Source organism: Rousettus aegyptiacus, unplaced genomic scaffold (assembly GCF_014176215.1).
Source record: "Rousettus aegyptiacus isolate mRouAeg1 unplaced genomic scaffold, mRouAeg1.p scaffold_m13_p_2, whole genome shotgun sequence".
NCBI lineage: Eukaryota > Metazoa > Chordata > Mammalia > Chiroptera > Pteropodidae > Rousettus > Rousettus aegyptiacus.
This window is the reverse complement of record NW_023416295.1, coordinates 54,351,668-54,378,804: the sequence shown is the minus strand read 5'-3', so window position 1 is coordinate 54,378,804 and position 27,137 is coordinate 54,351,668. Positions and strand designations below refer to the sequence as shown.

The 27,137-nt window shown below is 33.2% G+C and overlaps 1 protein-coding gene and 1 pseudogene across 6 annotated transcripts in view; one reads left to right on the top strand and one right to left on the bottom strand.

Moving 5' to 3' along the window:
- Positions 1 to 27,137, bottom strand: part of KCNH7 (potassium voltage-gated channel subfamily H member 7) — a 405,071-nt gene that overhangs the window by 338,996 nt on the left and 38,938 nt on the right. The gene's annotated exons all lie outside the window — the stretch shown is intronic.
- LOC118614272 lies at positions 20,663 to 20,781 on the top strand (annotated as a pseudogene).

Below are 27,137 nucleotides of genomic sequence, written 5' to 3'. Positions count from 1 at the left end.
TTTAGCTTTAAGCAGTGACTTAATTGTATTTGCTTAAAAATTTTTTCTATAGTTGTATTAATGCTTTAGGCATCAAAATATGTTCAAGCAACTCTGATAAAGCATTAAATTTACAAGAAACTATTTCCAATACCAAAGGATTTACCATTAAATCCTCTTACAGATTCATCCTTTACATTAAAATATGAGTCAATTTACAGAAGTTTCAATAAAAACTGAAAGCAAACAACACTAAAAACTTTATTGCCTTTTAGCAAAGCTTTGAACTATCATGATTTGCCATGTACATGAGGAAATTTAAGGATACCATTATGGACTCATTTTGAAGCCAAAGAAATATAAGTAAAAAATGAGTAATGATTTAAGGAAGCAAAGGATAACACAAAGAATATTAAATAAAGTATAACAGGCTGATACAGTAAAAATTTTTTGTCGAATGACCTAAGAAATTTTTTACCTATATAAGAAAGTGAGTAGAGGCTTTGGGACTCCTGGATATAAACAAAAGTTGCTCAAGATAGAGAATTGAGCTGGATTACCTTTCCTGTTAATGGTGATCTGCAACCTAGCCTCACACACAGTTCTGGGGAAGTGGCACAAATCCTGAGTAAGGGTGGGTGAATAAATATTTTGAAATTTGGAGAGAATTATCCAACATAGAAATGAGGAGGAGAACTTGACAACAGAAATGTCATCTTTCAAGTACATACTCAGGATAAGGCAAGGTCTACCTTAAGTGGCAACCATAATAGATTAACCAATTAAGTCTTCTCAACCCATTTACTTGGACTATGTAAACCCTACAGCCTTATAACCCAAGAGTAAGAGTGCATAAAAATGATTGCTCTTGAACTTATCACTGACATGGGTGAAAAGAAGCTAAAGCCAAGTTTGATTGGATTAAGGACCAAAAGTAAGGGAGAAGGAAGAAAGGAAAGAATCACTCCATTTACAAATTACTACAAGTACAAAAGCTAGAACAAAACTGTAAACAATGTAAGCTTGGATATAGATACCTAAAAATCAACTTATGAATTCTTTTTCAAAAACTAAAGGCATTACTCAATGTAAACATAAATATCTCTAAGCAGATGTAGTTTCAACTTTAAATTTATTTTCCCAAATTCATGATATTTTAGCATCTAATGAAGCACCATATGTAGGTTTACTGCAACAAAAATAAATTGTTGTTAAAGAGGCAAAGAGAGCCTAGCTAACATATTTTGAGTAGCTAAATAAAGCTGTTACACACACACACACACACACACACACGCATGTGTGTGTATATATATATATATATACACACATACATAATTATATATATATATATATAATTATTAGGCATATATAACCATATAAACATCAAAAAGAACCATAAAAAGAAATTCAAAAAATATTAAAATATCATGATGCTGACAATTCCTCTTCATGAGATTCAATTTTTTTCAATTCTATGTGGCTTCTACCACATGGTAGGTTTTTTGCTGTGTTTGAGGGTCATCTTTACAGGGCCTGGAGGTGACATGTCCTACCTTGTTGACACCGCACTGTTTTCCTAACACTAGGTGTTTATAAATATAAGGAAAAAGTATTTGTGTGTGTGTTTATATGTGTGTATGACACAAAATAACAAAAGGCTTGAAATTACCAATGCCCATTATTGATTGGAAAAGTCCACCTTTGGCAACAGTCAAGGTTCTTTGTGCATACACATGTAACTACTAAAGTTAATGAAAAAGTAAACAAAACAAAAATCCAGATAAAAGAAAGTGAATTTATGAAAGTCTTGATTATTAGTAAAAGAAAGGCCTAGAATATGGAAATGAAGTCCTTATACTAACTTTTAAAATCTGTCTACCACCTCTTTGTTGTCAAATATTTGTTCACAAGGCCAAGTTCCAAAACTTATAAAATTAATGATTTCCTCAACAATGCAACAAAAAGCTTGATTAGTAGAGATCTGTTTTTAAGTTTGGCTCCTATTTATACATTTTAGTTGGCTTTATTCTTCATCACATCCATGATATTACGGAATTTTTATTGTTTTTAGACATATTATGTGGTTAACTGTGCATATTAATCTCATCAAAAGAGGAGAGTTTCCAAATGTTGTGTTCTTTCTTGAAAGCACCAAAAAATTATATGACACATAATGATATACTATGATTGATCCTGTTATCTATTAACTCTTAAAAAGTTTAATCAGTTATTTCTTTTTGAGAAAAAGCCCCTCAAAATGACAACTGGAGTATTTGATACAGATCTGAGTCAAGCTGGCTGCACAATGGGTTTATTTCTGATTTTTAACATCAGTGAGTATTTGTTGAGTTACTACTAAATACATAGCTGTACTAGATGATATTTGGTTTATACCAAACATGAGTCAAAGGTGAAGGGCAGTTTCAGGTGAGCACATCAATGCCTGCTTACATGTGTGGTAGTCTTTAAAAAATTTTACATCTTTCCACTCATGAATGAAGACAACATACATATTGTCACAAATTCATCTGCAGAAGGAGTCCTTACAGATTATACAAATATGTTATCTGACCTAACATAGTCTCAAATTATCTTAAGGAAATCTGGAAAAGATTTTCATAATTAACCAATGTTATTTATTTTCTGTCTTTGCCCTCAAGATCAATGACAGTAGAACAATAAAACATGGTTAGAGAGCAAATTAATGGTCATCGGATGGGAGGGGAGTCTGGGGGATGAGTGAAAAATGCAAAAAGGATTAAAAAGTACAAATTGCCCATTATGAAAATAGTCACAGGGATGTAAAGTACAGCATAAGGAACATAGTCAAGAACATCGTAATAACTATGTATGGTGTCAGATGGGTACTAGGCTTATCAGGATGATCACTTCATAAGGTAAATAAATGTCTAATCGCTATGTCACAATTGACATACAAGATTATATGACACTAATATAATCTTGTATGTCATTGTAATTGAAAAAAATTATTTTTTTAAAAAAAGAAAATAGTAGGAATATGTCAGCTAAAGAATAGCTCAAAGGGGAGAAGAGAAGGTCCATCATTGGCTTTAATTGTGGTCAGTCTCACTGTTACTTCCTTTCAGTTTTCTGCCAAAAGTTTGAGCAACACAGATTAGAAATCTATAGTTTCAGGTCATTTTACATAAATTTATTTTTGAATGTGTAACATTCAAAAATTCAGAAGGTACAAAGATATAAAGTGAGGTCTCCCTCCCACCTGTGTTACCCAAATACCCAGCTATCTCTCCGGAGACTTTTGATGTTTCTTGTGTTTGTGTGTGTGCGTGTGTGCGTGTGTGTGTATGTGTGTGTGTGTCCTTTCAGAGATGTTCTAAGCAAATTACATGCACATAGACATTTTTTGTGCAAAAGGTATAATGCTCTATACATTGTTTTTCATTTTGCTTTTCAAAGATTTAACAATTGATTTCTAAAATTATTCCCTATCAGTTTATAAAGAGAAAAGAATTTATGAAGAACTCCTCTCTCTCTATCTCTGTCTCTTTGTCTGTCTGTCTGTCTGTCTGTCTCTCTCTCTCTCTCGCTTGCTCGCTTGCTCTCATCTCTCTCACCAGTTGCCTGTCTTTTATCCTATCCTGTGGTTGTAAAAAAATTTAATCCATATTGTTTTCATTGGCATAAATAGAAATCTCAATCTTTTTCTTCAATGAATAAGCATTGTACCTGCAGGATACACATTTAGATGTAAAATTACTCAGCTAAAGAATATGTATATTTGAAATTTCAAAAGTTATACTTGAATTGCCCTTCATAAAAGTTTTATTAATTTATATTCCTGCCAGCAATAGATAAGAGCATTTGGTCCCCATACCCTATCACCACCAAATACAAACATATCATTTTCAACTTGACAGGTGAAAAGTGATTTTCTAGTATCCTGGACATCTTTCTCCTATGGTCTTCACTACTATTGTAGTTTTATTGTTTTACATTAAATAATTGTCAATTTTGGAATTTATAATGATGTAAGATTTAAGGTGTATATTCATTTTTTCCCATATAGTTACTGAAATTGTATACACATTTGTTAATGAATCCATCCTTTTCTCACAGACTTAGAAAGCTGCCTTTATTATATACTAAAACCTCATAACTAATTAGGTCTTCTTCTGAGGTTTTATCTTGTCTCATTGACTTGTCTTCATAGTTTTACTCACAACATATTAAAATATATCTTAATAACTGATAAGAGTATTCCCATGCATTCATTACTTGTTAAACTGAGGATCCTAATTGTTCACATGAACATATTTTAGCAGAGTTATCCCTAGTAAAAAAGCTTACTTCCAGGAGTTGTTCTCAAGCTTTATTTATAAAGGGTCGTGTTGTACATTTAAATATAGAATAGTATTCTTCAACATTTCCTTACCAAGATAAAATATTTAAGTGACATTAGGGATAAAGAGATTTGTGTTAGCAAGAGAGCCATTATTTATGTTAGCAATTTAGTTAGCAGATAGTATCCACATCAAAATATTTCCAAGTTTTAAATTATTGACTTAAAACTAATTTCAAATACTTAAATTACTGATTTCAAAACTAAATTGGGAGTACAAGCAATTAGTAAATTGAAGGCAGACTACCAAAAAAAAGATATAAAAGTAAATGAAAGATTTTATTGATAGATTAATCAAAACAAAACATTGTGGAACATAAAAATTGAGATGAAATGACTGGAAGTTTAACTATTTGGAACAGATTTTCTGAGGCTGGGTTTAATTTTGGAAAACTATGTCTGTATTTTCTACCATATGGAGAAACACAACAACAACCTTGAGCATCTAGTACCACTCATTTTCCTCTGAAGTCAAAACTGTCCTATCTTTCCTCCAATTGAGTAGCTACTGTGGCAACAGCAGTACACTGATTCCACTCAGCCACCATGTTTGGCTCATGGACATGAATATGAGTGGGCTAGGGAAGAAAACTTAAGCAAAAGACAGAAGTGAAAGAGATATCATTACTACATTAGGTAGAGAATGAGAAAAGCCAGTAGTTCCTTTTTTTCTTTTTCTTTTTTCTTTTTTGTTTTTTTTTAAGGAGGATAAAGAAAAGTTAGGGAATCAAGCAATCAGGTACTCCATGTGTCAATTTCTTCCGTTTTGGCCAAGAGTAAGTCTTCTAGCTCTTGCAGAGTGTAAATTTAAGCTGTGGTGTTCACTCTGCTCCCCCCCCCCAAACCCCTATATGTAGTCAAATTACCAATCCTCATTTCCACCCACTAGCAGTCTAACTAGTGCACAAAGGGAGCAGAGGGAGGGGTGAAGAGGAGGGAGTTATTAGTGTTAAAGGGAGAGATTTACCAGAGTTCTATGGTTCCTATAGTAACAACTCCTTTTGTTTGTACATATTCAGAATAGCTGCTTCCTTTGGGTTTCTGGTAGTAGGGATATTACAGAGGTAATCAAGGAGAAAAGAAGTACCACTCTGACCATGGAACGTTGTTTCCATAGTCAGATTCTTCTTTAAATGGTTTTAACTTTATATTAGGGTTAAATGTGGGTTTTAACTGTTGATAACAAGATCTTTTAAAAGATAAATTTCACCAAGGAAAGACCTAACTGTGCTGTGACCTACAAGATGTTTTGTGCTAACTTGAATAATAGACCTCCACTCACATGTGCTCTTAAGACTTAAAACCATCCTTCCTCTTTCTGCATGGCATACATGCAAACTACACTACAAGCTCCCCAGGAGATATTTCTCTCCTTCTTCCAAATGTCTACAAATCTCTATTCACCTTTCCAAGTCCTAGTTAATGCCTCTATTAGAGCTTTTTCTGGCTGCAACCATTTACAAAGTTGAGTTGCTGATTAAAAACAAATGTAATGAATATTTATAAGCTAATAATATTTGCTAAATTAACAGTCCTCTTGACCACATACCGATATTATAATCAGACAATTAAAGCCTTCTATAGATCATAGTAAAGAAGGGCCATCTCTAAGGGAAAGTTAGAAAAAACTATGGTTTCCTCTTAAGAAACAAATGCTATAGACTTACATACATATATGTAAATAACATGCAAAAAAGTATATATATATATGTACATGGCATAAAGTAGAAATGACAGTTAAAAATATTGAAGCAAAACATTATAAATGGCATATACTGACTGAATAATCAAATGTATAAATACAAATTTAAGATATAATAAGCAAAACAGGAAGTACAGATATCTTCATAAACAAATTTATATAAAACATAGGTGTACTATGATGTTTTTAACCCTTTGGGATTTTGGAAATGTGAAATCTGAACTCAAAATGATGCTCTTGATTTTAAATTAACATTTTTTCAAATATTTGGTTGGTTTAATTTGCCAAATGCTGATATTCACAGCTTCTAGATCTTAGGCTTCGGTTCATGGTGATTTGGTTACATATTTGCCTGAGAATCCTCTCATCAAGGCACTCATATTATCCTGATATTACATTAAATCTGAAAGAACAAACTTTAGGTCAAAATTTGAAGGAATCTAGAGACCAATAGAGATGTTTATATTATTTAATTAATTATAGAATTCCTAAACATTTCTAGTGGATATCATCTATATGCATAATTATTTGACATTAAATAATGGTATTTTAGAATCTAATGATTTTGTACTAACTTCAGTCAATTATAAATTACTAAAGGTGAAATTTTTAGTCTAAAGACAGCCAAATATTCTAACTTCTCTGCTCTCTAACTGCTCAATTTGGGGCAAGTTGTCTAACCTCTGCAAGCATCAGTCTCACAAACTATGAAACAATGACATTAATGCCTTTAGGACATGTTTCTGATTAAATCAATTAAGACAAGACATGTAAATTCATGCAAACTGTAAATCTCATAGGATGGTGTTACAATAATATATACTGTGAGAAAGTAACCAATTTTCATTTTGTATCTCATAATTATTTTTATCTTCACTTTTATCTTCTTTTTATATTCTTATATGTTGTCAAACTGATGATTACATACAAATCTCTTAATTTAGTCAAATTATCTTCTAAACTTCAGACATGAATTTCCTAAATGTTTGCAACTGAAGTCTTGTTGATACCTCAAATTAATTGAAACCAAGTCTAAACAGCTCATTGCATCTTCCAAACAAATTTTTCCTCCTATCATATTTCTCGTCAAGGCATTACATTTCTTCTGGTTCCTAAGGTTCAAAATTTTCAGTTATATTTTCCTTACATCCAGAAAACTAAAAATTATACCTTAACAACTTAGAGCTGTCTCATGTATATGAGCTCACATTTCCATTCCTGTTCAAGTCTGGCTGGGTTTATTAATTTGCTCAGACTATTTCAGAGAGTCTCCAGAGCTCCAAGTTCCCTGATAAACTAATGACCAACTACTTTTTCCAAAGAACTGTCTTCCTCAAAGAAGTGACAGTTTCTGGCTTCCAACAATACAGTTGAAACTTCTCAGGGCATTCCACAACAAAAATCCAGCCCAAACTTTATTGTTATTTTTATTGCTCTTGTAAAATGAAACTTCTCATAATCTCCTGACATTATCCATATATTTACAACACTGCTTTTTGCAAGTCAGTGCTTTTTCTGCTTCCTTTGCATGTGTAGCCTTCCTCTATCCCAACTTGAAGAGGTTAAATGTCACTTTTCATGAGATTTTTCCTCAACATCCTCCCTCTTTTAAGGTAGACATTGTAGGTTCTTCCACTGGCACTTATATTTGGCTTTGTATCATTATCATTTTTATTTCTGATTGCCTTCTGAGACTTTTAGATATATTATTTATTTAGTGTTTATTATAGCAGCTATTATAATAAACTAATATAAAAGCTATTTAAACGAATACAATTTCTAAAAATGTAAGTGGTTTATACATAACTGTATAATTTCTGATCTATTAGTAAAGTACATCTTTGAGTTAAACTCCATTTTTTCTAACCTTTAGTCTGATTTCATACTTTTGTATCTTTAGTATATTTATATTTGTATATTTCATGAATAGTTTTTAAAGTATTTGTATAATGCTATGCAGTTGACAAATAAAATTATTGCCAGGATCTAACTAATGAGTTGTCGTTGCTCTTAAAAAGAATTGTGCAAGAAAGAATAGCCTTTTTTCCTTCTTGAAGACAGCTGATGATTGAGACTGACATATGTATCTAGGGACTTGAAATTGGCCAGCTTAAGAAAATAAGCCTGCAGGCTGAAGTAGAGAATCATAAAAATAAGAAGAACCTGGATCCACGATGATATAATTGAGGTGTTGAATTACCAATCCTGGATCTGTTCTACCCCCAAACTTTTTCTTATACAAGATAATTATTCCCTCGTTATATAATACCCTTATGATTAGGTTTTCTGTTACTCTTTGCCAAAAACATAATAAAAATGACATAGGAATTCAGAGAAATAAACTGATGATAGACGTTGAAATCCAAGGGAGGGAGGGATGGATAGAGAGAAATAGAGTGAGGGAGATTAAGAGGGAGAGGGAACAGAGTCTTTCAAATTTTTATGAGCTAGGCTATATGTCTCTTGCTTAGACATTAATTTCCCTGTACCATTTAAAATATATCCCTATTTTGAATTAGTAAATAAATTTCAGGGTCTTTATCCCAAACAATCATTCAAAAAGAAAACATATCACATTCAATTATCATGACAATAACTCTGTAATTAAAATATTAATATTTTCTCCTTAATAGAGATTAGAAAACTGAAGGTCATAAAGGTCATAGTCACTAACCAGAGAAAAATTAGAACTTGAACCCAGATTTTCTGACTAGAAATGCTGTTCTTTTTTGCCATACTATGTCGTTCTCATTGCATTCATTTTATTGCCTTATTATAGTCTTTTATTTCCAACTTCTCCATAATATTAATCATATGGCCTCTTTATCTTCATAAAAATAAAATCTTTTTAAAGTCTTTATCATTATTTTGTCCCAGTTTACTTATTATAGCATAGTATCTTCTCTTGGGGTATTTATTACATCCATTTTCCTTTTCCCTCACTTTCTATTGGCTGACAGTGTTGTCAAGGTCAAGCGAGTATCAGAGCAGCCAGCTCATCTTAACTTTTATATCTCTAGCATTCTGCCTCACCTTTCTTTCTCCTACTTCAACAAATTCTATGTATTAAATATTCATTTAGTGTGTGCCAGAGTGAAAGATACCAACCTTATATTTGAAAAGCTTCTATGTAGAGGAAAGTGATATGTATACAACTCAGAGAAGAAAAGCAAAGAGCGCCAATTGACATTCCTGCCATAAAAGGGAAAATTGAGCCCTACATGTGGCTGGTCTAATCACTCTCCCTGAAGCTTTGTACTTATTTTTTTCCAAGTAGCCAACTGTTATCAAGTTACATTTCAATTGGATCAGTTCATCTTATTTTAGTCACCTTTAAAATACATTTATATACAACTGCATTTGTCAATTTTTCTATGGTATTGGAATTCTTCCTACAGCAAGGCATTACTACATTTCATTAACTTAAATGATACTTTATAATAATCAAGTGATAGAGGCTATCTGTCCTCCAACGTCAAAGGAAGAGAGTCCTCGGAGGGATATAAATAACAGATCTTGTTAAAAATGTATCTCAGGTAAGTATTTTTCATATCCTAAACTGGGAATTTCTGAGAGTATGATACAAATTTGACAAATTCATAGAAATATCTCCCTGGAATTTCATTAATTTCTTTAATATCCATTTATTAAATGGGCATTGTGGACATAGAAACAAGAAATGAGTACTAGGCTTCCAGAAATTTATAAACTTGCAGAACAAATAATTCCTCTCATATCAAGGGACGATTTCTAAATAAACTCTTAGTGTATACTTTAGCTACTGTTTTCTCTGTGTCTCATTATTAGTAACTGACAAGGGCAAATTTAATCTGACTGACAGTTTTCAGTGGTCAAAAAACTATATATAACAAAGAAAATTACAGACTAAATATAGTTCACTGACTATCAAACCAAAAGCCATTTGAATATCGCTGTCATAAAAAAAGTCACTCTAACTAATTCCAGCGTATTCTTATAAGGATCAGTATGTTTTTAGGAACTTGAGTCTCACCAACTTGAACTGAAGGTGTTGGCAAATGAGTGAAAAAGATGGAGTTAGAATTGTGGTAATGTATGACTCACACGTAAAACAAAACAGAAAGCACATTGACAAAAATAAATAAAAACCTCCTATGGCCAAAACAAGAATAAAAACAAGTAAAAATCAATCTTTTTATGCCTATGAAATAATCTTTCATTTTGTTTCTAGAATCAAAATTCTACTTATCAGAGTCAGTGTCATCACAAAACAGTACTTAAGATAAACCAGTTCTGAGGAGTATCAGCACTTTATAAATGTTTAAAACCCTATTATTATCTATTCTGCTTTGAATAATAACAAAATGATGTCATAAACAGTAGATTTTCTTTAAAAAATACAAATATAAAAAATGTTTATAACTGCTTCCACATACTCTGATAATTGATTTTCAACACTTTAATATTTCTAAGCATTTTTTTCTGGTTATATATCATTTGTGTTAAAAATAATTCGAGGTGCTACTTAGGTGAATTTCATAGTTCCTATGTCATGGCTTAGTGATTTCCTTTTTTTAGAGGAAATTCAGGGAATTTACCATGAAATACAAATCTAAAAATATTAATGTACAGCCAGCCTTTTAGGTAAAGAAGAGGAACTTCCTACTCTTCTTTTTAACTCCCCCATTTTAAATCATTTTTTAAAAATATTTTTATTTTATATTCACTTTCCTTTAAATTTACTTTAAACATGTCAATTTTTGTGTTGTCCCTTTTTATTCTCTTATATTACACTGATTTTATTACTTGCTTTTATAATGATCAGCAAAACAAGGATCAAAAATAGGGAGATCCTCAACAGAAAAGGGGCAGAGGGGAGGAGTTGGATTGAAACATTTGTTTCTATGTGCTGTGAGATAATAGAAAATACATATTTGTCTCTGCCCCCTATCCCCGATGTGGTGCTCCTAAACCCTTATAAATTCCTAAATGATAAGAGTACTAGGAACATCTTTGTTTCAATGAGGTGGTTTTTCTAGATAGCTCCTGGATGGGAGCTGGTCACAGACCAAGCCATGATTAGAAGAAGCTTGAAATTTTCAGCCCGACCCCTCATCCTCCAGAGAGGAAAGAGGAACTAGCAACAATGTTAATTGCTCATTCCTGTAAGGAGCCTCCATAAAAGCCCAACAGTAAGAGGTCCAGAGAACTCCCAGGTTGATGAACACGTCCAAATGGATAGGACAGAAGCTCCTGTGTTCAAGACCTTCCCAGACTTTGCCCTATGTATCTCTTCATCAGGCCATTCATCTATAATGTGTCCTTTATCGTATCTTTTTTAAAAATTAGTAAATTTGTTTCCCTGAGTTCTGTGAACTGTTCTAGTAAATTAATCAAACACAGGGAGTGGGTCGTTGGAACGTCCAGTCTGTACCCTGTTGGTCAGAAGCACAGTCTGTAGGTCAGAAGTGATAACATGAGCTTGTGACTGGCTTCTTAAGAGTGAATATAGGGGTGTGGGGAACAGCCTCGCAGGACTGAGCCCTTAACCTGTAGAATCTGACACAATCTCTGGGTAGATGGTGTCAGAACTGAATTAAATTGTAGAGCACTCTGCTGGTGTCACAGAGAATTGCTTATTGTGGGGAAAAACCTCCATATACTTGGAGACCAGAAGTGTCAGAAGTGAACTGCTCTGTATGAGTAGTAAAGAAGACACACAGGAAAGAGAAACGCAACAGAGAACTACCTGGGTTTTGCCCTACATAGAAAGGAAAAAAGCCATGGTTTTTCCTAAGCAGCTGCCTACTCTAATAATTTCATTTTGGGAAAGGGTTTATCTGAGTTGGTGGTATTTGCTGTTATTTTACAACTCTTATCCAACATGTAGGATGACAGTCTCAGGTTCTTTTAACTTAGAGCCGTTAGACTTGGAGCCAAATACCAAGAGTAAGCCTCTTCCCAAAACAGATTAGCAAGTGGATGCTCTAAGCTTATCCGTAGTGAGAAGACAGAGAGTAAGGATACTACTTTAAACACAAACCCAGTGGAAGGATATTATCCTCATACTAACTTGCTTATTGTAGAAAATTTGGAATAACAAAATATATTTTAAAAATATGTATAATTCTACCACTCTGAGATAAATACTGAGATAGTATATTTATTTAGAGGCTCCTCTTGCTCATGAATATGTATCTGCATTTATATAGAGCTTCAGAATAATTTTTATAAACATCACTTCAATGATATTTAACAATATTATTTTTTGTGAACATCATTTCAATAGTAGTATACTATTTTATACATGTGATCTCTAAGATTTCCTCATTGTTGAACATTTAAATTATCATTAGGCTTAATTTGTATGAATGTAACAATGCATTGTACACAAATTTATTCCACCCTTGAAATAATGTCCTTAGAATATAATTTGTGAGGAATAATGAATGAATATTTTAAAGTTCTTAATGCATATCATATTTTTCTCTAGAAATACACTCCTTTCCTACTTTATGCCTCCTCTACATCAGAGAATATTACTATTTTAAAAATAGCACTAGGTTAGTTTTAAAAATATGTTTGTTTTTATTTGATTAATAGTGAGTCTAATTTCAATTTGAACTATACTGTACTGTTAATTTCATTTCATTGTCTTTGTATTTTACAGAGTGTTTTGAATTTTTGAGATTACATCATCACTGGGACTTGTTCTTCATTACACAAAGGCTTTCCTCTTATTGTCTACTGTATTTTCCTTTCCACTCACACATTATCCTTTTAGAGAACATTGAAATTCTGTGGTTTCAGGCTATGGAATAGAAATTGAGTAGAAATGATTCCTACAACAAGAGTAACCACCACACCGAATAATCATATGGATAAGACTGAAACAGATATTAAAAGAAAAAAGATGGAATAATAAAAAAGAAAATATGTATAACCAGGGAAAGAGGAGAAAAGGGAAAAAACAGATTTTTAGGAACAAAACTTTTTTGCTTTCTAGCCATCTGTTTGCATTGCGTACCAGGACACTCAGACCTTGGTATCTATTAATTTGTTGCTATAGAACTCCATTCTCTTATTTTTTTTAACTACTAAAAACTACTAAAATATCAGTAGTTGTATAAGTTAATAAGCCTTACTTTATATTGTCTGAAATAAAGCACAAGATTAAAGACAGTTTAGAATCAGAGTCAAGAGTGTGGATACTTAAGCCCATGTGTCCAGGTAAATATAGACTCGGTTCTGCTCTCTACTAGCTCAGTAACTTGTCTTCTTGGACAAATTAACCTCTCTGTGACTGATTTTCTAGTAGGACTGTTGTGAGGATTATAGAACGAACACATAAAATGTGCAAAATGATAAATACTTAGCTAATGATAAATAGTTGACACATTGACTGTCAATTATTAGTAAAGCTGAGATTCTTACTAAAATAAGCTATGCAATTAGTGTTATCATTAATTTATTTAGCATACATTTATTGAGCACGTGCTACATTCCAGAGCCTGTATGAAGTGCTTGGAAAACATACCTTCCTAATGAATTTGTTCCTATAGCCTCTGGAGGACAGGCTTAATATAGATATCACATGAGCACAAACCAAACTCCTCAACTGCACATCTAGGGAGACCAATCCATTGGCTAATACACATAATCTGGTCCAAACCAGCTCCTCTCTGGGAAGTGTAATTAAAATAGTAAAAGACTTATCCTTGGGCGATGAACTAAAAGAATATATAGATTTGAAGATGGCATTTCACCCTAAGTACAAGTAAAAATGGTGGTGGGGGAGAGAGAGAGGAAAGATGGAGAGAGAGAGAGAGAGAGAGAGAGAGAGAGAGAGAGAGAGAGAGAGAGAGAAAGAGAAGCTCAGTTTAGGATTTAATAATTTCTCTCTCATGGTGTATGGCTGTACTTTATAATCTTTGACAACAATGGTATTTACTCTCATATCCTTATATCTGTTATGCTACTGTTCCACTCTCAATATTACTTAATATATCAGGTGTAGTTTGTGTCTCATTCCTCAAAGAGCTTTAAGTAAAGCAATGCACAACAGACAAACATAAAATAACTTCCTGGTTTGAGTAGAGTATGGGTATAGGACCAGTTTTTCTGCAAAAATTTTTCTATATTAAATCCTCCAGAAATTATTGTTTGTTTGTTTTTCTCTCTCACTTTCCCTATTCTCCATCCTCTATTGTTGGAATGCATACAGTGTCCACTTACTATCCCAGGTTCCATACATATAGGCTGAGTGATTTATCATACAAGAGCTTCCTGAAATCATTCCGCTATTCACTAATATGACCAGTATAATATTGTCTTCTAGTGGCATTAAAACTGGGAGAGCAAATATTGAAGTTAAGTAGACCGATATGTGTTGAGCATATCTTATATAAGCTAAGCACCATGCTAAATACTCTCTATATACTAACTATATTATTTCATTTTATTCTCCAGCAACCTTGTCAGGTTTGTATCATTCTAATCTTCTAAAGATGAAAACTGACAGACTTAGTAAAGGGAAGCAACTTACCAATGGCCTTTAGGCCACTAGCAGAGCTGAGACCTTAACCAGAGTAAAAATACATGGCTCTGAGTAAATTCACAACAGGAGCTATAAAGAAGACAGTACCAGGTACTTTATTGTCAGTGTCCAACCTTTCTGGCATCAGGGATGGGTGGTCCTATGAGAATCTAATCCCTGATGATCTGAGCTGGAGCTGAGGCGGTGATGTTAGTGCTGAGGAGTGGCTGTAAATACATAAGAAGCTTCAATCCCTTGCCATAAATTGAGTTAAAATTGATTGCATTATCTAGTGAATATAATACTAAGTTGAAGCAGCTTTTAAAACAAAGGTTCCATTTTTCTAAGACTGGTTATTCTTATTTGTTAATTTTTTTAAAAAAACCTATAATTTTGGCCTATATAATGATCCATTTTGGTATTAGGTAAATTAATCATTAATATAAACTGGATGTATACAATAAGAAAGATTTAAACTTAACGAGTTCAGCCCTAAGCTTAAACTCACTGACAATTGCTTAAAGAGATAAAATGTAGTAAAGGCAGCAGTGTGTATGTACAGCAAGACTGTGAATGTTCAGTGAGCAATAGAGTACCCATCAAGGTGAAATCATGCTGTAAATTAAATCATGTTTGCATAAGGGATAAAATATTAGCAATAAAATAAATACCAATGGCAGTGATGTGGTATAACATCAGAATTCAGGACAATTGAAAATACTTGAAGCATAAGAGGATACATATCAAAGGAGACACAGTTACAGGTTTGGAAAAAAACTAAGATTTTGAGGGAAAGGATATCAAAGCGGATTGAGAAAAATATTGCTGCATTCCTCTGCTTCAGAATAACCTAGGTACATTTAGCTTTATTCTTCTATCTACATATGTCCAATTGTAAGAAAGAGTTGTAAGAATAATCGGATGTTATGGGTAAACATTTACTCCCTACTCTTAGTGTTTTCATGGAGAAACTTTTGCTAGGTTAACACTTGGACTTTCACTCCTCTCTGAAGTGGCGATGCTTAAAGTTCAATTTAACAAGAAGTACAGTTGTCACCTTTATCCATAGTTTAGCTTTCTATAGCTTCAGTTACCCACTGTCAACTGCAGTCCAAAAACATTAAAAGTAAATTTTCAAAAACAAAGAATTCGTAAGTTTTAAATTGCATGTTGTTCTGAGTAGTGCAATGAAATCTCATGGCATCACGCCCCATCTCACTCAGGATCTAACTCACTTCTTTGTCCAGCATAATCACCACCCATTAGTCATTTAGTAGCCATCTCAGTTGTTAGATCAGTTATTGGTGAGAGACCACATTCACATAACTTTTATTATTGTTGCAATTATTTTTATAAGTACATTGTTATAATTGTTCTATTATTAGTTATTATCATTAATTTCTTACTGTGCCTAATTTATAAATTAAACTTTATCATAGGTATGTATGCATAGGAAAAAATATAGTATTTATATAGGTTTTGGTACTACACAGGCATCCACTGGGTGTCTTAGAACACATCTCCAGTGGATTAGGGGAGACTAATGTATCATAAGGTCCATTTACTTGGATTTAAGCCAAACTTTCCAACCCTAGTTTTCATCAATAGTAAAGCTGACCCAGCTATTGGACTCATGCATCTAATTCTCAATTAGTTTCTAAATGAGGTAGAAGGAAAACATATTATTTTTTACTTTCTAAACATTTAATAGCCAAGACTGATTTATGCTTTAGGATGTGTGTGTGTGTGTGTGTGTGTGTGTGTGTGTGTGTGTGTGTGAGATATGTCACAAGTTGTAAAACTGTATGATCATTCATGTAAGCGTAAGACCTCTTTATTGACATTTACATTAAAAAGAAGTTGTTTTTCTTTATTCCATTTTGACTTTAGTATTTGATTCATGCGTAATATGGGGAAACAATATAGAATGATTAACAAGGAATAGAACAGCAAATAGCAAAAAAGTTTGTCTGGAGGAATTTATGGGTGAGTAGGTAGGTAGCTATGCCCAAGTAATTATGCACTGGGATAGTTGTGGAAAAAGAAATAGTGAAGTTGAAGCATTTATTAAAAATAAAAATAAGTGTGAATTTAGAATACTAAATTTTTAGAAGAGATTAATCTGATCACATCTGATAATTCCATTAAAATTATACCAATTACAGGAAATAATTCTGTAATGCTAATGAATCATTTTAATTTATTCTTCAATGCCGAGGAAATTGATGTTACTTTAGAAAGTTTCCTACTTGGGCACGTTCATGACAAATTGCCTGACTATGCATTAAGGAAGTATAAAGAAAGATGATGGAATTATAATAAGAAGTAGTCCTAAATCAAGCTAAAGTTTCACTTTTGACACCAATAAAAATGAAATCTACTTTGATGCCATATAATGCTTAAAATAATATCCCAATCTCTATTGTATTTTAAAATATAATAACTTTATGGACAATAATAACAATAGCTTATTATAGTACAATTACCTATTCTGTTACAAGCACAGTTTTAAGGAGGTAGCATATCACTTTGACTTCACCAAAACTCTTGAGGGCAGACATCATTATCTTTATTTTACAGATAAGTAAACAGGCAAGAAAAGGGTATTTTATCAATGTCTCACGTATGCAATTAGGAGAGCTGGGACTCAAACCCAGGTCTTTCAAATCTAAAGTCTACATTCTTTCACTATGCCACATTTAACATATAACACAGTTCTAAAATAAGTTTTTCCATCTTCTCCCATACTCATTTACTTTCTTGACTTCCTCCTTCCTCACTTATTCACCCAGGTCCTTTGGATCAACCCTTGATGTTCTCCCACAACCCCAATGTTCCTTCAGTTCCCAGATCCACATCTATCCTTCCCTGTCTATTCCCACTTTGGTGAGGTTCCCATTACTTATTTCCTGCAACAGCAGCATAATTCCCTAAAAATTCACCCTGTTAATCTTGTTTACACATATACCATATTATATGTTCCACACAATCCACTTAATTTTGCTAAAAACTTTCAACAGCTCTCTTTTTTTCCTTATAAAACAAGAAGGGGTAGGTAAACTGTTTCCTTTAAAGGGCTGGATAGGAAATATTTTAGGTGGTATGGGCTACACAGTCTCTAATGTAACCTTTTAATTCAGTCAAGGTGGTGCAAAAGCAGCCACAGATAGCACGTAAATGTGAGCCACAGACTCACATAAGGGAGTGTGGTCATGTTCCAATAAAATTTTACTTAGAAAAACAGAGGGTAGGCTGAATTTAGCCCACAGGCTAGTTTATGAATCCCTGGTGTAGAATAACATAAAAATAAGAACTTTCATTGGTTTTTCAAGGTCATTTATACATTAATTCATAAAATAAAAGTTGTTAATGAAACATTTAACTCTGCAAATCAGATAGCTTATTGCCGCTACTCCATAGCTTTTATTTCAGGGTGAAATTTCATGAAAGATTTATGTACACAAAATGTCCATTTTTATCCTGACCCCCACTCCTCCAGACCACATCCTGCAATCTTCCTTCTTTTGCTACCATTAATGTTGGAGAGACGTGAGTTTTACAGTTAGAACTGGGTTCACATACCAGCTTATTAACTGTATTGGCTGTTTGACCTTGAGTAATATATTTTACACCTTTGATTTTAGGTCTTTCCAACTGTAAATGAGTACATTGATATTATTGTTATTTTGAAGACTGAAATAAACTGTTATGTAAAATACAAAATAACGTTGCTACATGTACATTGCAGGAGGAAATAAATGTTAGTCCTCCCCTTTCTTCCCAGCCTCCTCCCTTTTCTCTCTAGATTTAATTGCTGGCAGTTATTTTTTTCTAAACTGCACATCTGAACTCCTAAGATCCTGGATCAAAACTCTTCAGTGGTTCCTCACTGCTTACAGAACAGAATTTAGACTCTTTAATTTGTCGGACAGGTTTTGTTTCTTGTCTAATTTTCTAGTGTTATTTCTTACTTCTCAAAATAAAAATAATAACAGTTTGATAAACTTTGATTCAGTTTCCACAGAGAATACGAAGACAGGATAGAGAGACCTTCCCTTTCTACAAAAGATGGCTTTGTAGAAAACAAATACCTAAAAATCCATAAATCAAAGAGAATTGCTCTTTATTGGGAGCCAGTTTGTTTCTGAGAACTGATCTCAGTACTCTATATGTTTATTGTATTCATTCAATCTCTATTGCAATAAGATTGTTATTATGTTATCTATCTAATGAAGAAAGTGATATGTAAGTTCCTTAAGGTCAAAGATTTTTATCTGTTTTATTCAGTCCTGTTTGCCCAGCACCTTAAACTGTAGTGGACACAAGGGAGCTTCTCCACAATTTTTGAATAAAGAATTAAAGAAGCTAATGAATTTTTCAGTGTTACAAAATCAGCAAGCAACATGTTAGAGATTCCAGTCAGATGTAATTCCAACTCCTTTACTTTTTTATAATCTTACATTATGAGAGTTGGGACTGTGTATATTTTTTCATCATCTTGTTATCACTGAATGCACTGAACTTGACACAGAGTAATCAAAAAATATTCTTAAATATATAACTTCACAAGGTTCTGCGCTATATAAAATGGATATAAAATATATTTTAAAACATAATCTAAAATACTTCTTTCAACATTTTAATAATGTAAATGAAGTTGATAGAGAATAATGAGATAAAATTGCATTTATTTACATCATGTAAAACTGATATTTTAGATAACACATTTTAAAATAATATATATGCTATTGGACATCACTACTTAACATGATATTTTGAGATAAGTATGACTCATGTGTCTATTATAGAAAATTTATCCATATAAATATGTACATTTACTACTTGGTCAATTATTGACTCAATGAGCTTGATATCTTATCAGAGAGAAGCCTTTTTTTTTTCTAGAGGGTTAAGCTTCCTAGGTCATGCAATTAAATTCTAGTGCAACTTAAAAACTCTGTTGCCAACTTCATTACTTATATCAATTCTGCTTTAACATATAATTCACTTTGTTTTATTTTGCTGACAAAATTAACAAATAAAATATTTTTTCAAATGCCACAACATGAAATTTAACATCTTTTTAGCAAGGCTTAAATGAGTTTTTCCTCAAAAGCGCTATCCATATAAGAACTGAGTTGTTACATGTGAATTTGTTGCTATAGTAGCTTTTGAACAATTGATCATATACTGTTTTCCACTTCTTAATCCAAAGGCCATTTTATTTTTATCCTTCCTCCACTAATCTACTAACCCATAGTATACCCGTACCAACTTATAGCATCCAAACTGTCTTGGGTTGATGATGCCACCTAGTGGCAGAAAAATGTCTGAACTAACATGCGCCCCCAAGATCTTTTTCCTTCTCAGAGAAATTCTGCACCATCCAGTATCACTGGTTTCCTCTTTCCTTTCTATCTACATCTTAGTTAATTACACCTCAGATATCTCGTACTCAATATACTTAAGCATCCTTTTAAACCATCTTCCTCTTCCCCTCTCAATTGCCTCCATTTCCTCAAGGTATATGTCTGTTTTCCCCTTCCCTCTGTTGCAATTGTGAGTTTTAACAAAAACCTTCTGGTAAATGGTCGATAAGTATATCAAGAGTACATGTGGTATAAATATATCCAAGGGGATGAAAAATACAAAGCTAAACTATGTGTTTATTAATTTATTTTGATAAGGAACAACAAAAATAAGTCAAATGTAAGAAATCAACAGGCAAATCTAGACACTTAGTTTTTAACTGTCCTTCCCTTGAATCACTCAGCTAAAGTCTTTAAGATCTCAATGGGACCTAGTTAAAAAGTGACTAATTCAGGGCTTTGAGAGGACAGCAAATGTTTTATCAGGGCAGAGACAATTTCCTTTCGTGATTGGCTGTTTCAAAACCCTGGAAAGGTAGAAATTTAGACAGCTAGATAAAGTCAACACTCATGTTGCGAGTTTCATCATCAGTGAGGCGAAACTCAACATTAAAACTAACTGGAATTTCGATTTTTCTGGTGTTACTTTGAAATATGGCATTTAAAATTATTGCTTACATTCACGACACAAAACCCTTGCAAAAGTCTTACAAAGAGTCTATGGCCATGACACTCTGAACATGCTTGATCTTGTCTAATCTCAGAAGCTAAGCAGGTTTGGGCCTGGTTAGTACTTGAATGGGAGACCACCTAGGAAGACCAGATGCTATGGGCAATAAAAAAAGAAAAAACAAACTCTTATGGATAGACCAAACAATTTTGTGAATCCTTTCATTGATTAGATTCAACAAGTATTTGTAAGGTTACTACCCATCACATGCCAGTGAATAGTAGTAAATAAAACACATAAAAGTCCCTGCCCTCATGGGACTTACATTTTAGTGTTGGAGAAAAGATAACACACAAAATACATAAACAGTCTGTTAGTTAATGAAAAGTATAATAGAGACAAATAAATCAGGAAAGATAAATAGGGAGTCATTAGTACAACTTTAAATAAAATAATTACAAAAGGCTATTTATTTATTTATTTATTTTGAGAAGTTGGTATTGGGAGAAAAACCAGAAAGTGGTGATAGAATGGTCATGTGGATATTTCAAAAAAAAAAAAAAAAAGCATTCTTGGAACAGCAAATGCACAGGCACTAAGGTAGGAGTATATCTGACATTTTCAAAGATACGAGAGGGAGTCAAGGTGGTTAGAACTGAAGAAAAGGGGAGATAGAAGGCTGGAAGATAAGATCAGAGAGGATATTGGGAGTCCAATCTTTAAAATCTTTTAGGTCATTGTAAGGATTTTGGCTTCAGTACTGTGGAAAAACAAACAAACAAACAAACAAATAAACAAACAAAACAGAAAGCCTTGAGAGGTTTATGAAGAGAACATCCAAATAGTAAGAAAAGCAATGATTATGAGTGATTCCATTTCTATTAAATTATTCAACAGAATAAAGACAAATAGCTTCAAAAGAAAACTGAAAGACCCTGACCAAGGCCAGCAATGGAATGGGCATTCACAGCATGAATTATGGAGCATGTGGTGGTTTGCGCTATGTATCTGGTTAAGCTGGAAACTGTTTCCCAAAACTCTTCCTGTATGATTGCCAAATACAATTGATTAAAATGGGAACACAGGTAAGGTTTGCAAGCTGAAAGTGGAACAGTCCAGACGTCCTGACTCAGTGAGGGTTATCATCTTTAGATGCTGTGATAGACAAGTGCAGAGATACCTGGTGTGTTCTAGCCCATCCTAACTCTTCTCCACTCTGCACCCACCATCCTCCTGGCTGCCGACCCTGTTATTCAACAATGGCCAGGGCCACCACCAGGCACATCACTGTAGAACCATAATGGTGATAACTTATCAGAGGCAACAGTTGCCTGCAGACTCCTATATAAGCTTCCCTTTGGCAGTTCAACCCGGTAGCTGGAAGTTTTTGGTTTCTCAGTTTGATTGCTTCTCTGATGATTCAACTATCATTTCTGACCTTCACTTACTTGCATGACTACTTCCATAATTGTGCAATGTCTAATTTGTACAATAAATTTTTTATCCCATAACAATCATTAGTGACTCTGCTCCAGTGGCTAGATTTGCCTGATCTAGTCCATTTACAGAAAACTGTACTTTTGCTTCAATATTTGGTAAACTCAGCAAATATTGACAAGTTATAGAAATTATAAAATAAACTTAAGTTCTTTGCAGGACATGGTTGGCTCAGGCCAATGTTTTGAGATGTTTCAGGAAGGCTTTTCTGCAGCAGAAAAAAAAATGTGCTTTTATAGACTGATCCAAGGTTTAAGAATAACATCTAATCCCAACTTCTGCTTCCGAAAGCTGTCAATTTGGAAAATGAGAGCAGATGTTGACAGAGATGTAATTGCCAGGCTGATGCCTCAACACACACTCTAAAGGAAAAATGTGAAACTAGATTGAATAAATCTTCTCTTTTAAATTTATTTTACCATTTCTTTTGGCTGTATCCCATAAAGATGACATCTCTAAAATGATGAATAAAAAAGAGTATTGTCATTAAAACTCAGCAAAGTTTCTGTACTTTAATATCACTTCGAACATAAGATATCAACATTAAAGAGAATCTTTCTGCCTGTTTCAGTTTGAAATGTAAATGAATGTCTGATTTATTCATTAGTGATTCCAGACTTCAGAGCTTCTCCTTTCTAAATGCATTGAGTGCATTCTAGTTGCAGCTCAAAGAGCTAATAGCTGGTATGTCTGAGTAAAAATTTGTAGATATCCCTTGGGGGGGGGGTGGTGAGGCATGTTGTGAAGCATTCTCTTCATTTTTATTCAGGCAAAAGTCCAGTTTAATCTGAATTTACACTGTTTCTGTAATCTATTTTCATTTGTGAAATGCAGACTGCTTATAGAAGAGCAATAGAAATCTTCAGCAAATTAAAAATTAAAAAAAAAGACGTTACTCAATACTACTGATCCAAATGAACGATTTATTGAGAATCTCTAGTATCTATTTGAGATCCTTTATTACATTGTGTTATTTAATCCTCCTAACCATTCTGGATGCTGATTTTACAGAATATAGAGAGGCTCCAGAGTTAAAAAAGTTTGCCCATATTCTTAGCATTAGTAAGTGGCAGAGCTACTGTGTGGACTCTGGCATAGTGACTTCAAATTAGCATTCCTTTCTTCAATGCCTATAATATTAGTATGGAAGTAATAATACCAAGCCCAATATTTTATTTATTATTTAACCCTTACCAGGGATGTGTTAATTCTACTGTCATCAATTATACAGTCACTGACAGGAACACTGAAAATTAATTTCTAATTGAGTGGCTTTATGCTAAATTTTATTTAAGTTTTCTTTCTAATTCCACCAAATATTGGAAAGAGCTAAAGCCAGAGGACTTTACCTCTCCCTTGGAAACTTGGCAATATCAGGCAAATGACTCTCTGAGCTTCATTGTCCTCATCCACAAAAATAGCAGCCAGATCACCTTTTCCCAGGATTGCAGTGAGGGTCAAATATAGTCAGATATTCAATAAACATTAGATTCCTTTCCTTTCCTAAAAATCTCAGAAGGAAGCACAAGTTGGGATGCAGTACTGTTATGGATAATTTCAGCAACGAATTAAGGGAAAAAGAAGTATTTGACAAAATTGTTCTATGTTACCCACAGCAATATTTCAGAAGCTTTTAATTTAGAATACGGTCAAGTCTGCACCAGTGGAGTACTATGGTTTTTAATTGCTGATTAATCACCATGCCATTATGATTAGCCCACAAGGAGAGGAATGGGGCACAGGGGGAAGTGGTGAGGTTGTTTGGAGGGTGTCATAGTTTCCTAGATCTCTTTCAACTGGTGCTCTCAATCTCCCAGTAACAGCTGACATGGGCTAATAAGGGCAGACCTGCTGCATAAAGAGTCTGTACTACTTCCTAAGTATTCGTCAAAATCCACCTAAAATCTTGTCATCTATACACATACTTCACCTTTGAAAGAAAATATTAACTCGTCATAAAACAGCATGAGTCAAGAAACATCAGTCTTTTTAACTGTTACGAATCATATTTAGCTAGAGATAAATATACCATTTAGCAATGTCTGTTCTTAAGATTGATGGTCTTAAAAATAACATTTTAATAAAACCTTTAATTTTCCATTAACTTCTTTTTTTATCATTATAGTTCTTGCTTAGTATGGATGGTGATTTTTAGTATATTACCACCACCTAGTATATCACAATCAAACCTTTTTCAACATTTCACTGATTTATTGATTCATGATCATAATTTGCTATTAGTTAGAGATCCTGACTTAATTAGAGTTTTTTTGAAGTCACTTAAATAGAACCTGCTTTAGACATTCAAGTGAGTGAGTTAAAAAGGAAGACTTTATGCATTAATATTTTTTTTCTGGCTTTCATTACTACTTCCTATTCAGGGTGCATGTGTAGTTTTGTTTTTGTTTTGATTTTGTATGGGTGATAAGTGAATGGGATTTTTGTTGTTTTTGCATGTTAGTTTTTTGGATTGTTCGGGTTTTTTAGAATAACTTTCTCAGGAAAGAGTCTGAGACCAGTTCTACTTTGAACTCTCTGAGAATGAGCTCTTAATTGTGACTGCATCACTTTCATTGGACTATTAATTTTCTAATTATGTAATAAACTCCCCTTTTAATGGTTTTAAAAAACCTCTATTAAAACAAGTAATACAAGCAAACATTCACAATGTACTTACTATGTGCTGAGCACTGTTCTAGGAACTTGACATATATCAACCCCTCCTCACTACTACTCCATTAAGTAGGTATAATTACCCCATTCTATAGATAAGGCAACAGTCACAGAGCTAAGTCACCTGTCCTAGGGCACAAATAAAGAAGTTACAAGCCAGGATTTGGACCCTCAGAGTGTGACTTCAGAGCCCTCATGCTTGTATTAAAGAAAAAACATTTAAAAACCCACCTGATTTTAGAGTGTGAATAAATATTGTTATGATGTCTTTAAAAATGCTTTCAAATTTAAGTTTACTTACAATAAATATTTTTAAATTATGTTTTCATTTTAAACAAATGTTCTGAATATAAGCTACTGTTCAACATGAGTGTACTTAAATTTATAAAACAAGAAGCATGTTAATTTTGAGAATTATCTAGATGTTTAAATTTTAAAGATAAATTAATTTTTAAAATTACTTGTTTTTCTTCTCAGGTTTTTGCAGAAATATTTTCAGAAATTAAAAAAAATTAGTCTTCACATCAGATAGAAATTCTATGGTAAAATAAAGAAATAAAGATAGATGGATGAATAGATAACTAGCAGAAAGACAGAAAAAAAAAAGGAAGAAAGAGAGAAAGAGGAGGAGAAGGATAGATGGATTTGATTAGTTTTGTGCCAGGGACTAATTCAGACATATCATATACCTAATGTCTATGCATGCAAAATCACTCCCTATTCTTGCCCATAAGCAACATGTACACTGTAGGTAGCACCACCTTCCTCTTCTTAAAACACAATTCCACTCAGTGCTGGACTAGAAAAAGATTCTGAGAAACATAAGAGAAAATATTAGAGCAGTGATTTTCTTTATGTGTATTTGCTGCAGTACTCAGACATCGACTGCTAGAATAACCTTCACAAGTTTTTAACAACTACTATCCTTATGATTTACTCAGTCTCCTTTTCTCTAATAAATATGTTCTTTAATACACTTATATTCTCAAGTCTACTTCTATCGTTGATATGAGAAGAGAGCTCAGACAGGTTTACTTGAATGAATTGCCTGGTTTTCCTACTAATTAGGCTTACCAAACCAATTTTATTGTACCTTTTATGTGTTCCTATTATTAATACAAGATAGTGCCTTCCAAAAAAGCCTAACTTTTATAATATGGTTTATGTCCTAGAAGAATTTGACATGGAAAAAAGACCTTATTAATATGCATAGAAACACATTAATTTTATATCCTGCAGTTTTAAAAATTCTGACTCATGACCTTGAGTCTACATATTAGAGTTAGTAAAATCAAACTATGTTTCTTTTTTTAATTTTTAAGCTATTCATTGCACTCTTAACTATTTTGCCTAGTTAGTAATTAAGAACATGCTTTAGTTTTTAAGATCATTAAAATGAATAAGTAACCACAAAATCTATATTCGTGAACAGTTGACTCATTCCATGATACAAAAAGACTCATTAATTAGTTGTAGATTAAGGTTTGCCTTGCATATTATCAATGGTTTAATGCTATATGGTTCAATAATTAGATAATACAATCACTTTCTTTTAAAATCTCATCATTACAAAATGTAGGGGATAAATTGGAATCAAATTGTTCAAAACTTCATACATTCAGGAGAGTTTGGTGGTAAAGGGGGAGAGAGAAAAACAGGAAAGAAGAGGTCAGAGACAATTATAAGGAACCTAGACTACAACAGTAAGAGGATCAAATGTGATAATATATGACCTATAACGTAAGGTGTCAAGATACAGCCCAGCACATAATAGGCAGCAAGCCAGCACTGTTTGACAAAGAGAACTGCCTATAGATATTGAGTTAGCCAGAATCCATTGAGATTGCAATATTTTTTGTGCAGTGAGATGTTCACCCATCTGCCTCAGGTGAGCTTAGTGGGGTCAAATACTTCCTAATGATAGTAAGTTAAGAGGTTTATTCCTCAAGCAATCCAGGTAATACAACTGATCTATAGTCGTATACTACCCAGTTTAAATTAGACAATGTAAAATACATGATAGTATTTTGCAGCTCTTATTATCAGGAAAACATTGCTGAGGACAGGTACTACCTGTGGTTCCCTAGTGTTAACAGCTTTGTATAGTATAGTTTGTATTGTGTTTAGCATACTGCATATGTGAACATTTCACAAGCCACAGTTCCTATGATGAGTAACTGCAGGGTGTCTGTAGGAGAACTGGAGCTTCAATAAAATAAGCTATGTTCATGTTTGTTTGTTAGTCATCACTTAAAACTTTTTTGAAAACCTGTTTTTGCTTAATCATGCTTTAGTTTTAAATTTTGAATCACTTCAATGTAAAGTTGCAACATGAACGTCTCCTTCTCTGA